This window comes from Phascolarctos cinereus, unplaced genomic scaffold, assembly GCF_003287225.1.
Source record: "Phascolarctos cinereus isolate Bilbo 61053 unplaced genomic scaffold, phaCin_HiC Scaffold_5;HRSCAF=322, whole genome shotgun sequence".
NCBI classification, from domain to species: domain Eukaryota; kingdom Metazoa; phylum Chordata; class Mammalia; order Diprotodontia; family Phascolarctidae; genus Phascolarctos; species Phascolarctos cinereus.
In genome coordinates, this window is record NW_027555958.1 from 379,235,715 (window position 1) to 379,252,555 (window position 16,841).

General features: G+C 46.6%; 1 protein-coding gene across 1 annotated transcript in view; it reads right to left on the minus strand.

The window, feature by feature from the left end:
- The window catches only part of ATP2B4 (ATPase plasma membrane Ca2+ transporting 4), a 111,967-nt gene extending 97,529 nt beyond the window's left edge, over positions 1-14,438 (minus strand). Inside the window, exon 1 of the mRNA XM_078156408.1 lies at positions 13,890-14,438. The gene's annotated coding sequence lies outside the window, so the exon portion shown is untranslated. The remainder of the gene's footprint in view (positions 1-13,889) is intronic.
- Positions 14,439-16,841: the final 2,403 nt, after the last annotated feature.

The window sequence follows — 16,841 nt, forward strand, 5'->3', positions numbered from 1 at the left end:
GCTGGGTACTACATGGCCTTCTCAGGCTCAGAGTCCTCAAGCCTTTTCTTGCTTCAGGGTCTTACTAACTAGAGCCTGCTTCTACAAGGCTTCAGGGTTTCTGAAGCATCCTCCTCACAACAGTCTTGTGAGGTGGGGAATGCAAGCATTATTTCACCCTATTTCACAGGTGGGAAAATTGAGCCTTAGAGAAGTTAAGTATAAAAGGCAAGGCTAGCATGCAAACCTGGGTCCCCTGACCCCCAATCATGTGCCCTTCACCCATCTCCTTGTAAAAGTAATGAAAACACTTTATAAACCTTAAAGGTTGGTGTAAGGTAAGTAGTGAATGATTATGATTATAATTATGCAGACCTGGTAGCTTGGGAGAGTAACATGTACTTTGAGAGCACAGAGTGGATTCAGCCGCAGACTAAGAAAATGGACACTGTCCAGTGACTTAGCTGGCCCTCTGGAGGTCATTTAACCCCATTCCTCAGTAACAGGCTCAGCTTCAGACATGATGCAGCATGACATGATGGAAAGAGTGGAGGATGGGAAATTGGGAGACCCAGGCTTCAGGCCTGATGCTTCCACAGTCTAACGGTGATTTGGGGCCAGTCACTTGTCCTCTCTGGTCTCAGCCGCCTCATCTGTAAAACGAAGGCGTTCAACTAAAAACCTCTTAGGTCATCTCCAACTGCCAGTGCATCTGATAGACTCGATGCTGAGAATCCTTCCTTGGTCTTTGCATTCTGACAAACTACGATTCCAAAAACGTCCACACTCATCTTACATACGCTTGGGGCTGCCCTCATTCCCTGCTTCCACCAAACTAAGGTGGTCTCCCCTGGGCCAAGGTTAGAGTATTTGTGGATGCTTTGGTGACAGCTGGGCCTCAGCCGGCATCTTAATGGGTGCCCTGTTAATGCCCTCAAAGAGCAGACAGCCTTCACAGCCAGACAAGAGGAAAAAGCACCAAAAGGTCACACGAAAGGTCTGTCAATGCCAAGGAGCAGACAAAGGCCAGTCAGCAGCTGACAGACAAGGAATGGGCCACGGAGGTGAGGGGGTCCAGGGTAAGGTAGGAGGAGACGCCATTATGCTCTCAATCCCAAGACACCAACTCAGGCAAAAACTGGAGGCTTTCCAGTGGGTGTGAGCAGACAGAGCTGTCTCCACCTGCTCTGGGTCCCTTCATCTGCGTAGGGCTGTACATTCTTTCCAGCTGAGCCTCGTCCCTCCCTTCCTTGCTCAACACTCATCCCCTCCAGGAAGCCTTCTCAGACTAATTCCACCTGACTCAGGTTTCCCTAATAAGTGCAACTTAATGGTTATACTACACTGCACACCCATTATCTACACGTGTCCTTTTAGGAAGGATATTGACAGATTGGTCCAGAAGATGGCAGCCAGGATGTTAAGACTGGAGACCATGATATCTGGGGACTGAAGGAACTGGGAATGTTTAGTCCCTTTGGGAGATGAGAATAATTGAAGGGAATGTGATGCTGTCTTCAACTACCTAAAGAAGTGTCAAGAAGGAGTAATGGATTAGGTTTGTTTGACTTGTCTCCAGAGGGCAGAATCAGGAGCAAGAGACATTGAAGAGAGACACATTTAGACTGGATGTAAAGGAAGATTTCCTACCAAATGGAGCTGCCTACTGCCTTTCCCATCATCACTGGAAGTCTTGAGGAAGAAGCTGACCACTGTGGGAAATACCAGTTCAATGGAATTTAGCAGGGATTTATTGGGAAGGCAAAGACAAAACACAAAACAGTCCCTGCCCCAAGAAGCTTACATTCTGTGGTGGGGGGGGGGAAGAGGTGATTCTTGTAGAGGAAATTCCAGCTCAGATACAGATTGGACTCATCTCTTCTAGCTCTCATTCTGTGATCTCATTTGATCCTGAAGACCCTGCCCCAGTGGGGGCAGGAAGGCACAAATAAAATGATCTTGCCCATTTCACTGATAAGACACTGAGGTTAAGAGATAACTGACTGGCCCAAAGTGAGTGGCCAGACTGGGACACAAATCCAGGTCTACCTCCTGTCTAGCCCATCCTGCTCCTTAGTGTTGCCAGATGTTGCTATGGGGACTTGCCATGTGTATTTTCTTTTTTTTCCCCAATTTTATTAATTTATTGATTTATCAACAATCACTTCCATGTGGTTTTGAGTTGAAAATTTTTCTCCCCCTTCCTGCCCCCCACCCTCCCCAAGACGGTGCACAATCTGATATAGGTTTTACATTTACATTCCTATTAAACATATTTTCATATTAGTGAAGTTGTAAGTAAAAATTAAAATTAATAGGAGGAACCATCAGAAAGATGAAACAAAACTCAACAGAAGGTAAAAATAAGTGATAGTGGTTCGACTTCCATAGGTCTTTCTTTGGATGTGGACAGCATTTTCCATCCCAAGGCCTCTGGAGATGTCTTAGATCCTTGTAATGCTGAGAAGGGTTCAGTTTAACAATATTAGTCATCGCACAACGTGGCTGTTATTGTGTACAAAGTCCTCTTGGTTCTACTCACTTCACTCAGCATCAGACCATATAAGTCTTTCCAGGTTTTTCTGAAGTCAGCCTGTTCATCATTTCTTATAGCACAATAGTATTCCATTACATTCATATACCACAACTTGCTCAGCCATTCCCCAATTGATGGGCATCCTCTCAATTTCCAATTCTTTGCCACCACAAAAAGAGCTGCTATGAATATTTTTGTACATGTGGGTCCTTTTCCCATTTGTTTGATCTCTTTGGGATATAGCCCTAGAAGTGCTATTGCTGGATCAAAGGGTATGCACATTTTTGTAGCCCTTTGGGCATAGTTCCAAATTGTTCTCCAAAATGGTTGGATCATTTCACAACTCCACCAACAATGTATTAGTGTTCCAATTTTCCCACATCTTCTCCAACATTTATCATTTTCCTGTTTTGTCATGTTGGCCAATCTGATAGGTGTGATGTGGTACCTCAGAGTTGTTTTGATTTGCATTTCTCTAATCAATAACGATTTAGAGCATTTTTTCATATGACTATAGATGGCTTTAATTTCTTCATCTGAGAACTGTCTGTTCATATCCTTTGACCATTTATCAATTGGGGAATGGCTTGTGTTCTTATAAATTTGTCTTAATTCTCTACATATTTTAGAAATGAGGCCTTTATCAGAGAGACTGGTTGTAAAAATTTTTCCCAATTTTCTACCTTCCTTCTAATCTTAGTTGCATTGGCTTTCTTTGTGCAAAAACTTTTCAATTTAATGTAATCAAAATTATCCATTTTGCTTTTCATAATGTTCTCTATCTCCTGTTTGGTCATGAATTCTTCTGTTCTCCATAGATCTGATAGGTAAACTATTCCTTGTTCTCCCAGTTTACTTATGGTATCAGCCTTTATATCTAAGTCATGAACCCATTTTGACTTTATTTTGGTATATGGTGTGAGATTTGGGTCTATGCCTAGTTTCTGCCATACTCTTTCCCAGTTTTCCCAGCAGTTTTTTTTCAAAGAGTGGGTTCTTATCCCAGAAGCTGGGGTTTTTGGGTTTATCAAATAATAGATTGCTATAGTCATTGACTACTGTGTGTTGCATATTTAACCTATTCCACTGATCTACCTCCCTATTTCTTAGCCAGTACCAAGCAGTTTTGATGACTGCTGCTTTATAATACAATTTAAGATCTGGAATTGCTATTGCCACATGTATTTTCAAGAATGCCTTTTCATCCCAATACATTTAAAGTTCCTTGAGAGCAGGGCCTCTGTTTCTTCATCGATGTCTCCCACTCTCAGCTGCCATGATGCTCTATACACAGGACCCCCTCAGTATTTAGGGACAGCAGGGTGACATAAATACTCTTGGGAACTAGATCCCTTTCGTACCTTATTCTGTTCCTGAGAGAAGAAAGGATTACCCCCAGAGTGCAGATGGATAAAGTAAAACCCAGACTGAGTTAGAATCATAAAATATCAGAGCCAATAATGAGTTAATCTGACTGCTCCTTAGGAGGTTTGGGATGGAATCTCTAACCAGAACAATGACATGGGCCAGTCACCAGCCAGCATTTATTAGGCACTGACTCAGTTCCAGCCACTGTCCTAGAGGCTAGGAATACAACAAAGACAAAAATGGGGCAGTCCCCTTCCCTCAAGGGGAATATTCATTCTATCAAGAGAAACAACATGTATATCAGCGTATAAAAATAAAAACAAAAATAACACGAGGAGGAGGGAGTCCATCCCATGGGCTTACTGCCTGAGGTAAATGCCATGGGGAGAGGAGGGGGACCTGCCTCTGAATGTGTGCAAGGGTTTCTAGTGAGCCACACCCCCCCCTTCCTCTCAAATCCTACCAGCCTGACTGTTCAATTCATTAGGCATTTATCATACAAGCCTTATGTTGTTTGTTATTTAAACATGGGCCTATCTTTCTGCTTACTTAAATTACAAGGTCTCTAGAATCAGTGACCTAATATTGTATCTTACTTTTCTGTTATCCTCATCTCTACACCTCCCCTCCTCCCCCTCCCACTGTGCCTAGTACAGGGTGCAAAATAGTCTTGTGGGAAGAAGATTAAAGATTTGAGGGTCAGAAGAGATGGGTTTAAAAACCTGTTACTTATTGCCTCTGTGATCTTGAACGAGTTTTCTTCTCTTTGAGACTTATCCTCCCCATCTAAAAAATGAAGGGGAAGACTAGTGATCTCCAATGTCGCTTTAGCTCTGAATTCTTATTATTTTAAAATAACTGTCCCCGACAAATCGGGGCAGGGAAACTCAAAATTCAGCCCTACTTCCAGACACTCAGTGACTGCTGGCCACAATCCCCCTGACCAAATCCACTTGCCAGTACCTACCTCTTCCTTTCTGGCCATCTGTCAAGCTAACCTGCTGCAATCTCACCCCGACTGGCATCATAATCAGGGGTGGCAGAGCTGACGGGCAGTGACCGACAGCAGCTAGGTAACCTAGCTATCCCAGCCAAATCTCCCCCTGTCTGGACAGCTGGGTCTGTGGAATGAGTACTCCTAGCTGCCTGTGAGATGAAAATAGCTTTGGCTTGAGGAGGAAATCGAGGTTTGAGAGGCAGAGAAGAGGCTGGGTTTGGAGTAAGGAGAGCAGGATTCAAAATCAGGCTCTGCCTTGAGCAAGTCCTATAATTTCTCTGAGCCTCAGTTTGCTCATCAGTAAAATGGCCATAACTTACTATCAAAATCTATCGCAGAGGGTTGCTTTGAAGGCCTAGCTTTATGATACTTAAAGCTTTGTATAAATTAAATACACCCTCTGTGTCAAGGGTGGGAGGTGAATGGGGCAGGAGAGAAAGGGAAGGAAGTGAGGCAGAGAGCAGAATCAAAAGGTTACCTACCTAACCTTCTATCTGCTTTATAGCAGGATGGAGGTCCGAGGAGCCTGTCTCTTGTCCAAGACGATACAGCAAGTCAAGAGTATATTCCCAGCATTCCTATTCCCAATGCTCCTCTGGCCAGACTTCATTTGGCCTCCACCTCTAAACTCCCTCTATCACCTCCTCAAATCAGAGGGACCCTGTTCCCTCTCTCATGGCTCCCTCTCTGTTGAGCCTCCGAAGGAAGACATTTGGACAGTTGACTAACTGATCAATAGCCATGTCCATAATGAAAAGGGCCTTGAGTCATGTTAGGCCCAGTGTACTTTTTGAGACAGAAAAAAAGGAGAGATAAAGGAAGAGACCTAGGAACTTAATCTGAAGTGAACAATCCGAGGAAGGCTTGGAGCAGGGAAACTCCCCGGGAGGGGAGGGAGAACAAGTTGGTGATTTGATTTGAGTCATAGGCAGGCAACATACACATGCTGGCACTGCCAAGAAAGTATGTGGGATACCATTTTTAGCTTCCAGCACAGGGTTGGTCAAGACAGCATTGTTGGGCACTCGTCCTCATCTTTAAGACTAGGAATCTGTCTGGCTGCCTGGCTTCTCTCCAACACTCTGCATTTATACCTTAAGAAGAATCCAAGGGTTTAGTGGTTTGGAACACCCTTAGGCAGAAGCCAGTCTCTTCCTATGGCTCTCCCTACTCTTCCCTCCCCCACTCCAGTGCCTCCATCTCACCAGCCGTCCGCCACCCCACGGGGTGATGCCTGTGAACAGGTCCTGTTGCTCACTGCTCTCTCCAAGGATGAATGGCAATGGGGATGGGGAGGAAGAGCTCTCTGGAAGAAAGTCACTGGGACAGGAAGGCTTATTTTCCCCCTCCCCCATCAAGCATTTAGGAGCTGAGCTATAAGGCTTTTGGAGGGAGTGGGAGAATAGCCAAGGGAAGTGGCAGCACTCTTCTCCCAGGAATATTTCAGAACCTGCTTGTTCTGCTTTAGGAAGAGTGCCACTCAGACAAAGAGGAATGGGCTGGATGACTGACCTTTGTGGGTCCTTCCAACACCACCACTACCCACGAGCCTAAAAACTCCCTACTTGGCATTCCTCTACAGACTGAGGTAGGAGGGAAGGGACAAGAAGGGAACATTATTAAGCATCGACTATGTGCCAGGCACCGTGCTAAGTGCTTTACAAATGTGATATTAAAATAAAGCAAATCTTCTTGTGACTCAGTTTAGCCTGGAGCTGAAAGTCACCTTCCTTATGTTTGGAGGTCACCCTCTGGAGTCCCCAACCTTCTGATCTGTAATCTCCTTTCTTTGTCACTCACTCCGAACTCCCCTGGTGACCCAGGAGGGAGCAAAGGATGCTGGGGATCCTTTTGAGCCCAGCCCAGTCAGCCTTCTCCAAACACTCCCAGGGATGTGTCCCAAACACAGGAAACTAGAGCAAAGAAGTGATAAGAGAGAGAGGAAAAAGGGAAGAGAGAAAGAGGTCTAGGGGACACCTCACTTGTTCCTCCCCCAAACTGTGGCAGAACACAAAAGGGAGCTTCAGGATTCCCAGGGCCCATTCAATACTGGCCCAAACAGGCCAGCTCCCCACCTGCTCCTTCTTATTTTCAGCCCTTGCTCTGACCGGATCCTTCGTGCTGGGCCTCTCCCCATTAGACCTTCATACAGGCTAGTGGGCTCTAGAGGCTGGCCTGAAGTGAGGCAAATAGGGAGGAAGTCCCTGCAATTTCTGCTTCAACACATGCAGAGGAAATAAGTCAGTGGAACAAGAATGTTCACAGGAGGGAAAAAGGAAAGAGGAGACAAAGGGGAAAGGAAGCTGAATGGGAAACATTCATAGACCATTGCAGTCTCAGGGCTGGAAAGGGACAACAGAGGTCTCCTTTTCCAGGTTTTTTTGGCCATCAGCCCCAGGGCTCTATTCCCCCATTGTGATTCCATTTTCAGGGTGAGAGGGCTTCCCTCCAGCTTGGTTAGACTCCAGGCAGAAGCCAGGCATCCTACCTTACTTAAAGTCATAGAGCTGGAAGGGACCTTGGCAGCCATCTAGTCCAATGTCCGAATTTTAGAGGTCACAAATCAGTCAGCAGGCATTTATTAAGTGCTTACTATGTACACTGAGTATATAAAAGTAAAACTGAAGTTAGCTGTCCCTGCCCTCAAGGAGCTTATAGTCTATCAAACATGAGAGTGGCAGTTTGACCCCACCTCCTCCAACTCTTGAGCCAGGGTTCTTTCCACTGGACCACAGACCCATCTTTTCTATAGTTTGCTTTAGTGGTGTGCCTCACTTGAAAATGACAGGTTCAGAAGAGACAATGTCTAAAGTCCTTTCTGTCTTAATACGGTATGACTGAAAGGGTACTGGGCTTGAAGTCAAAAACTTGGGGGTCCTAATTTCTCTACTTGCCTTACTTGTGATTTTTCCTACTTGAATGGCCTTCAGCCTCTCAGAATCTCAGGGACCTGATCTAAAATGGGAATAATAATGTCTGATCTATCACCTGGGGGTGGGGTAGGAGTGAGGGAGTCATTAGGACAATCAAATGTGATGCTCTAAATAAAAAGCACTTTGTAAACTACTAACATGATGTATAAATATTTTCTATTATTCTCTCCTCTGTTTGCCACTTGCCTAGCCCAAATCAGACAGACACTCAAACCACTTGGGTAGAGTCTGGCAGAGCCCTGCTGAAAGTCTTGGACCTTAAAGGAATATAGGAGAACAGTCTGGTTTGAGTGAAGGGGACTTGAGAAGCAACATGGAAGGGGAATTAGTTTGTGCTGCCTGCTTGATTCTGCACAGGAGATTCAGGCCATAGATCCACAGTCCCACAGGCAGAGGGAGTGGGTGACTTTCATCTTCTAAAAATGTGCTTGCTTGATCTGAGTAACTCTGAGCTAGGTGGGGTGGACTGACCTGCCCTTGGGAATTATAGGGGAAGCCAGGGACTCAGGAGAGAAATCAAGAGCCTATGGGAGGAATTCTGGGATAAGAAGCATATCCTGCGGAATACCTGAACTTCCCTGACAGGTTGCTCCCTGGTGAGAACTGAGCTGACCTGAGCCAAGTTGAGCAACTGGACAAAGACATCCTCCCCTTCTCCCATCCCTAGACAGCAGGGAGGGGGAAGGGAGGAAATTTAACCTCCTTTTCTCAGAGATCTTAGAGAGATAAAGTGGTTTAATGGAAAGAATAGTGGACTGAGGGTTAAGAGACTTGAATTCTAATATCACTTCTGCTATTAACTCCACGTTTGAGTTTTGCATATGGATTCCCCTCTCTAGACTTCAGTGTCCTCGTCTGGAAAATGGAGGCTGGTGATGCTGGCAGAAGGGTTAGGCTAGATGATCTCTAAGAGCCTTTCTAGCTAGATAATTCTAATTCTAGTGACTTCACTGCCTCACTCCCCACAACCACCACATTTAGTATGATCCAAGCATAGTGCCTCACTTTTTCAGCCTAGGCCTTGGCAAATACAATCGAGTTTTTTAATACCTTGTCTCCACCAGATTTTGTTCTGATTTTCTCCTAAGATCAAAGATCAGTGCTATCTGACTCAGCTAACCTTTCAAATTAAGGTCTTCATCCAGAAGCTAAGGGGTTACTCTGGGAGAAACAGCCTCTTGGGTTACCCACTAAATTTATCTCTGGATGATATAATCCTATAGTTTAGCTGGAAGGGACCTTAGAGGTGATCCAATTCAATCCCCCTAATTTTACCGATGAGGAAATTGAGGCCCAGAAAATTTAAGTCACTTACTTAAGGTCACACAGTTAGTAAAAAGCAAAATCAGGATTTAATCATAGAATTCTGGGCCTGGAGTCAGAAAGACTCCCCTTCCTGAGTTCAAATACAGCCTCAGACGCTTACTGGCTGTGTGACCCTGGGCAAGTCCCTTAATCTTGTTTGCCTCAGTTTCCTCATCTGTAAAATGATCTGGAGAAGAAAACAGTAAACCATTCCAGTAACTTTGCTAAGAAAACCACAAATGGGGTCACTTGGACAAGACTGAAACATGACTAAACTCTCTTTTCCAACTCGGTCTTGTGCATAGTATATTTCCATTCATTAGGGGCTTAGAACCTTGCACCCTGCAATTTAACCTTAAAACCAGGGTTTGAGATGGGAAAGAGCAAAGGAAATTCATGAAGCTCAGCCAGTCCAAGTTGTCAAGAACTTAGGAAACCAGCAGGGCTCGAGGCATAGAGAAAGGAAAGGTAGCCAGAGCTGTCTACTCTCCTACCTCCACTTCCCAGCTATTAGCACCTCCTTTGCCAGCACTTAGATTTAAAGGCACAGTAGGAACAGAGACAACAGGGAAGGGCAAGCTACTAGGCTAGACAAGCCAGTCAGCTTGGCTACTGTCTCCCAACTTTCCCAGTTTAAGACCCAGAATGAGGGGAATGTGGGCTGAGGTGAAGGGGCATTAGGAAGACTCTTGTTCATTCCTACCCGCCCCAAACCTATTTCACAGGAGATAGTGGAGATGTCTATGATCCTTCCATGAAACTTTAATTACGGAAGGCATTGTCTGTACCACTATCATCCCTCTCACTTGAACTATCCCTAGGCCTCTCTCTACCTTTTCTTCAGCTTGGCTCAGCCCAGCTCAGCTCTAACCAGACAGTCACTTGTCATTTCTCAAGAGATGCCTCTTATCCAAGAATTTATCCCCTGCCCCTGAAACCTCTCCAGGAGGGATTTCTTTTTTCTCTTCTCTTGAAGCCAAGGACAAGGATTGGATTCCAGTCAGCTGGATCCAAGCTCAGGGACCTGTAGGTCTACTCTCCTACATCCCTGCCTCTTCCCTCAGATGCTTTTTATTATTCTGGGAGGGTCTTGCTCCCAGTGAGATGTCACAACTCCTCCTAAGGTACTGAAGGTCCTCTAAAGGTGAAATTTCAGGCATCTGTGACAGGAGGAGGAAAAGGTTCTGAGGGATAAAGGGATAGGCTTGGCCCTGACATTTCAGCTGGGGCCACTGTGTGATACAGGTGGGAAAAACAACAACAAAAGAAAACCAGTGTTTCCTCAGCTGCTTTCAGAAGGAAGACGATTTTTCCCCTTTCGATTGGCAGAGAGACAGAGACAGAGAGCATTTATTAAGCACTTACTATGTGCCAAGAAGGGGCAACTCTGGGCACAATGGATAGAGCACCAGGCCTGCAGTCAGGAAGACCTGAGTTCTAATTTAGCCTCAAACACTTACTAGGTGTGAGGGACCCAGGGCAAGTCCCTTCCTCCTGTTTGCCTCAGTTTCCCCATCTACAAAATGAACTGGAGAAGGAAATGTCAAACCACTCCAGTAACTTTGTCACAAAGAGTCGGATGTGACTGAAAGACTGAACAAGAAAATGTACCAAGCACTGTGTTCAGTCTTCAGTCCCACTCTCCCATGACCCCTCTGCTCCTTCCTATAGAAATCAATTTCAGGGAGTCATCTAACAACCAAATTACTCTCCCTCTCCAAATAAAGCATCAGTGAGGCAGAAGGGACTTTTATTTAGCACTATCTCTTCCAACCTCCTAATTTTACAGAGGAGGAAATTGAGGCTAGAGAAAGGAATCATCAATTTGCCCAAGGTCACAGAGTAGCAAAGGTCGCATTCAAACCCAGAACTTTCATTTCCCAATGCAGTACACTCTTTCTAGTATATATAACATAACATGAAGGTTCATTCCTTCCCTCTGCCCTTCCAGTGAATCAGATCCTTATGTCTCTTCCCATACACATTCCAGCCCCCTTTATCCACCCTAAGGATTCTCTTCAATGGCATTTTAATGTGTCCTCAGCTACCTCACACACCCAGATAGGACCAGCCTGCCTCTCAAAAAAACCAAGCTTCACCAGAAGTAGGAGGGGCGACTTTTTCAGTCTCCCTCCTCCAAGCTTGCGGCAGAAACCTCAGCGGAAGAGGCACCTGATCCCCTCTGCCCATACTCACCTGCACCTTACCCAGTAGCTCATCTCTGTTAAATGCACCCCCCCTCCACACAGCTCACAGAAACACACACACACACACACACACACACACACACACACACACACACACACACACACACACACACACACACACCCTCTGACTCTCCTGACATCCTTATTCAGTCCCTACCTAGTGCCTTCCCCTCATCAGTCAGAGCTGAACTCCGCCCTCCAACGTGCATGTCCACCCTTCCTTCAGCTTTCTCGGAGCCCTGGCATCCCACACCTCACAAACAGCTGTAACGTATTCTCTCTCCTCTGCAAGGTGGGCAGCACAGTCTCTCACGCCATTCCCACCACAGGCTCCCTCCTGCCGTCCAGTGCTCAACGTCCTTCCTAGCCAACATCCCAGGTCCAAAAACCCCTCCCCACACCAGACTCCTCAGCCTGGTTTAGACAACCCACTAGCTTCTCCCCTTCCACACAAAAAGAAGATAATCGGGTATGTGTGGTGAGAGGGGGAGGGGGAGGGGACCCGGATTGGCGTAGAAGCGGCGCAAGAGAAGGGTACTGGGGAGGGGTTGGCGATCAGTGTTTCTTGGAGACTCCCCCTTCTACTCATCAGATGATGCATAACTGAATGGGATTTTATATTTCCTCCTTGGACTCCCTGCCTGGGTCTGTCGGGAAGCCTGCCTATCCCACCATCTGATAACTGACTCCACCCGCCAGCATCACGCCTGCAAGTTACCTTGGGGTCTGCCCTTATGTTTCAGTGGGAAATACATCAACCTTGCCCAGTACACATTTCACTCTTCGTGGTCTGCACCATCGCCCGCCCTATTCAGTGCTATCAGAGTCTCCGGAAGAGCTGGGGGAATTCTACAGAAGGTCGAGAAAGCTGGGCAGGGAGGTGGTGCAGTGGATAGAGCACCGGCCCCGAAGTCTGGAGGACCTGAGTTCAAATTGGGCCTCAGATAAAACTCTTGATCAATCACTGTGTGACCCTGGGCAAGTCACTTAACCCAAATTGCCTAAAAAAAATAAAAATAAAAATGTTCACCAACAATTTCTTCAAACATCATTCTGGAATTTTCTCAGGAATGGATGTAAAAAAATCGGGGCAGCTAGGTGGCGCAGTGGATAGAGCACCGGCCCTGAAGTCAGGAGGACCTGAGTTCAAATTCGGGCTCAGACCAAACACTTGACAGTAGCTGTGTGACCCCAGGCAAATCACTTAACCCCAATTGCCTAAAAAAGCAAAGAGAGAGAGAGAGAGAGAGAGAGAGAGAGAGAGAGAGAGAGAGAGAGAGAGAGAGAGAGAGAGAGAGAGAGTGAGTGAGAGAGAGAAAGCTACCCCAAAAATCGTTCTATAGAGGGAGAAAGGTGATCGTCGGGTTTGAGCTCCTGAGCAAGCCTGTCTTAGAAAACACTGCAGCCCCCTAGGCTGCTCCTCTCCCTTCAGGGGCTCTCCCCAAGGATCCTGGTAGCTAAAACCGAAGGGACAAATAGTCACTAGGTTCACTCCACATCAACATTGGTATCCATCCCCGAAAAATCGCAAACTTTTTAACTTCAAGAGAATATGCATACATTCCGTATTTGCATTCGGGAGCAGAACTGTGGGGCTGCACCCCTCGAATACACTCCTACAGTTGGTTTTCAACAACACACTCACACTCACGCGCGCGTACACACACACACGCACGCACACACACACACACGCGCACACACACACACACACACACACACACACGCATGCACGCACGCACGGACAACGGTACAAGGGAACTCCCTGCTTTTTCCATAGCTAATTATAGACTTGAAAGTCTGAAGCGCTCTGAGACTGTTTTGCAAGAAGCAGAGAGAAAACTGCTGAGGTTTCTAGGCAAAGCCAAAGAAATTCAATTTGCAACCCCCCCAACCCCGTAACTCCCCCCAGCTGCCTTTCCCACCCAACCCCTCTGCAACTCCTTTCCAGTCCCCACTGCGGCTCCTCCTCCCTGCTGAAGATTTCTCACCGGGTTATTTTTTTCCATCTCTCTCTCTCTCTCTCTCTCTCTCTCTCTCTCTCTCTCTCTTTGGGGCTTTCAAGAAAAGGAACAGACGCGGAAAATATTTTTGCAACCGTTTTCCATTCTGCGTCTCATTCCCGAGCCAAAGGGGAGGTGGGGGGAGGGAGAAATATATGCATTTTCCAAAGAGATTTGCCCCGACATCCCACCCATTGCCCCCATCAGCTCCGGACTGCAAGAACAGAGACATTTACCCCAGCCCCTCAACCTCACCCCGATCCTCCTCCTCTCTCTCTGGCCCAGCCCTGACCAAAACTGAAAGGCAATAAGAAGAAAAGCAAACCAATCATCTGGTGCCTCCCAACTGAGCCTGGGAAAAGAAGCCTGGACAAATCTTTGCACCCCAAATCAAAGGGCTACCCCACCGCCACCATGAAACCTCAAACGAAACAATCTCACAAACCCTGACCCACCCAAGGCATGATAAGAAGGGAGAGTCCGGGTGTGTCAGGAGGGATGGGAAGAGGAAAGAAGCTAGCAAAGTTTGCAAAGCCCAAGTCAATTCATTCTCCACAAGCCTACCTCTGCTCCTAGCAATAATCCAGACTTCTCCAAGCGGGAATCTCCCAGCGGGCTTCCATAGAGTGGAGGGGTGGGGTGGGAGGACCACCCACCGGCCCTCCTAATATAGTAATAATTGCTAAAGGCGCCTGTTTGCTTGCTCGCCTTCCCGCTTTGGGGTGAGAGTAGGCTGGGTCTCCTCCTCTGGCCCTCCAAGGGAGAAGGTCCTTGGGAGCCCTGGAAGAAAACGCGTGGAGGAGAGGCTGGGGTGGGTTTCGTTGGCCCTTACTCTCTGCAGAGGGTTTGTCCCGGGAAGTTGGTGGGCCCCCCAGCCCTGGACGGTCTTAACGGCTGATCTTTCTTCAGAAAATGCTTGTCATGGCAACAGCTAGCGCCAGCCCTGCCAGACTCGCTCTGGCTCTCTCTTTCCCACTCTCTCCCAGCGCAGGGAGAGGAGGAGGAGCAGGAGAAGGAGAGGTGGGACTAGGCTGCCAGCCCAGCGATTACTCTCCTGTTAAGGTGGTCTGATTCTTTGGCTGCTTCCTGGCATCTTTTTAAGGGGGAATGAGGGGAAAGAAAGGGGAGGAATCCTTTCTGGTCTTTCTGGCGCTCTCCCCTCCCTCGCCGCGATCAGCCTGGAGAAGCTTGGGGGAGGGAGCAAGGCGGTAAGACTAGAGAAATAAATGGCGGGAAGGGGCGGGGGAGAGGGGGGAAGAGATGTCGAGCGGTTGGAGCCCAGGAAAGGAGAAAAAAGGGCGGGGTGGCGGGGGGGGGGACGGGGAGGGGAAAGCCATGTAAAGGTGGTGAGCTTTGCGTCCCTTTGCTACCGCGTCTTTCACTCTCTGCACTTGGAAACATTCAGTATGGCCTCCGAAAACTCCCTGATGGGGCTAACAGCCTGTAGCTAGCTCTGTAGGAAAAGAAGGGTTTAATCAGACGTGCGCACATCCACACTCATCCTCAGTGAGATTTCATACATACATGCTCACATGCCTCCTTCCCACCATCACCTACCTCACTACACACATTCGCAGGTATGGACCTGTGCAGATGCACAACTGCACAGAAGTGCCTTTGACCACACACACAGATACCTTCCTACACTTAGTCATAACACATACTTGCGCACACAGATAAATTGTTCTCATCCTTTTACCTAGTCTCCTCCGCATGCTTTCCCAGAGACACCCACTATTCATTTACAGTTGCACATATTCACTCACTAATACATTCATACACACTCCATACAACTCACACACGTTTACATGCTGACAGAAGACGCCTTAACACTTAAGCTATTCATGCCATGGAAACAATGACCCACCACTTTCCCTTTCCAACCATAGAAAGATCCCCCATCTTCCCCCATGATTTCTGTAGAGAGCCTACCTACCCATCCAGCTAAAAGTCCAATTCTAGAGACTCCCTCCTTTTTTGTAAGCCTGATGCCCCAGGGCCTCTGAAGATATCAAGCCAAAGTACTCATGGCGTATTATTATGTATTCGTTGTTTTGTACCTCTCAAATGCACTTATTGAGTACATGTAATTATATATTTTAGTTATGTGTCCGTTTTCACCCCCCATTAGATAAATAATCTTCAAGAAGGCCAAGACCCAATTACCTGAACTTTCTGTATCTCCCCAGCATTCAGCACACATACTTAATATTTGTTGACTTGGACTGAATTCCTTTCTTTCTCCACTGAAAAACAGAGTCCTTAAGAAGGGAGGGCTTTGGGACAGGGACTGGGGAGGGGTCTGCTTCTTTGTGAAGAATCTATCCCTAGGGCCACAGAAGGGAAGCTGTCTTTAAAAGGGAGCATGGAACTTAGCAAACCAGAGGCCTATTGTTCTTCTACTGGAGTTACTCCTCTTCCAGCCTTTCTCTCCCCTACTGCCCACACCCTTTATCCTCCACCTTCAGGAGGAATCACACAGAGAAAGGCTAAACACTTGTCCGGGTGGAGACAAGATGGAGACCAGATGGAAAAAAGACTAGGTCTTTGCCATCAAAATCAATACAAATCTAACAGGGCACAGATACATACAGAAACAGTCATTATAGAAGACAGAACATGGTATGGGCAAAGGAGACATTCAGACAAAGTGCTCTCGGAAAATTTGCTTAATATTTTTTATTTTCAAGGAAACGGGGAAGGCTTCATGGGGGAGGTAGCACCTGAAAGAGGAGGGGGCAGGCTTGAAAAGAGGGACAAATTCTAGGGTATATAAATTTGGTGCCTTTAAGGCTATTCAGAACAAGAGAGAGGAGTGGAGTAGTCTAGCTGGGATGGCACACAAGAGTGTGTGAAGACAAATAATGTGAAAGAAGGCTTTAAAGTCAGGTTGGAGTCAGACACTGGAGGTCCAGACTTTGTATTTTGTCCTGTGGGCAAGAGGGAGCCAGTGAACATGTTTGAGCAGAAGAGTGATGTGGTCAGATCTTGAAAGATAATTCCAGTGGATGTTTCCAGATGCATTAAAAGACCTGAGAGAATGAAGCAAAAAGACCAATTAAAAGGAATGAGTAAGGGGCAGCTAGGTGGCACAATGGATAGAGCACCAGCCTTGGAGTCAGGAGGACCTGAGTTCAAATTTGGCCTTAGACACATAACACTAGCTGTGTGACCTTGGGCAAGTCACTTAACCGAATTGCCTAGCAAAAAAAAAAAAAAGGAATTGGGTAGTATGGTAGAGATTAAAATGGGGACTAGGCACCAGAACAGAGAGTAGAGAGGAAGATGTTTTCACTGGCTGTCCCTTATGCACGGAAAGCTCTCCCTCCTCATCTTGGTCTCCTCCTGGCTTCCTTCAAATCCTACCTAAAATCATACCTTCTATAAGAAGCCTTTCCTGGTGCTCCCTAATTCTGGTGCCTTCCCTCTGTTGATTATTTCCAATTTATCCTATATATAGTTTTTTTCCCCTACTTTATTATTTACACATTGTCTCCCACCTTAGATTGTAAGCTT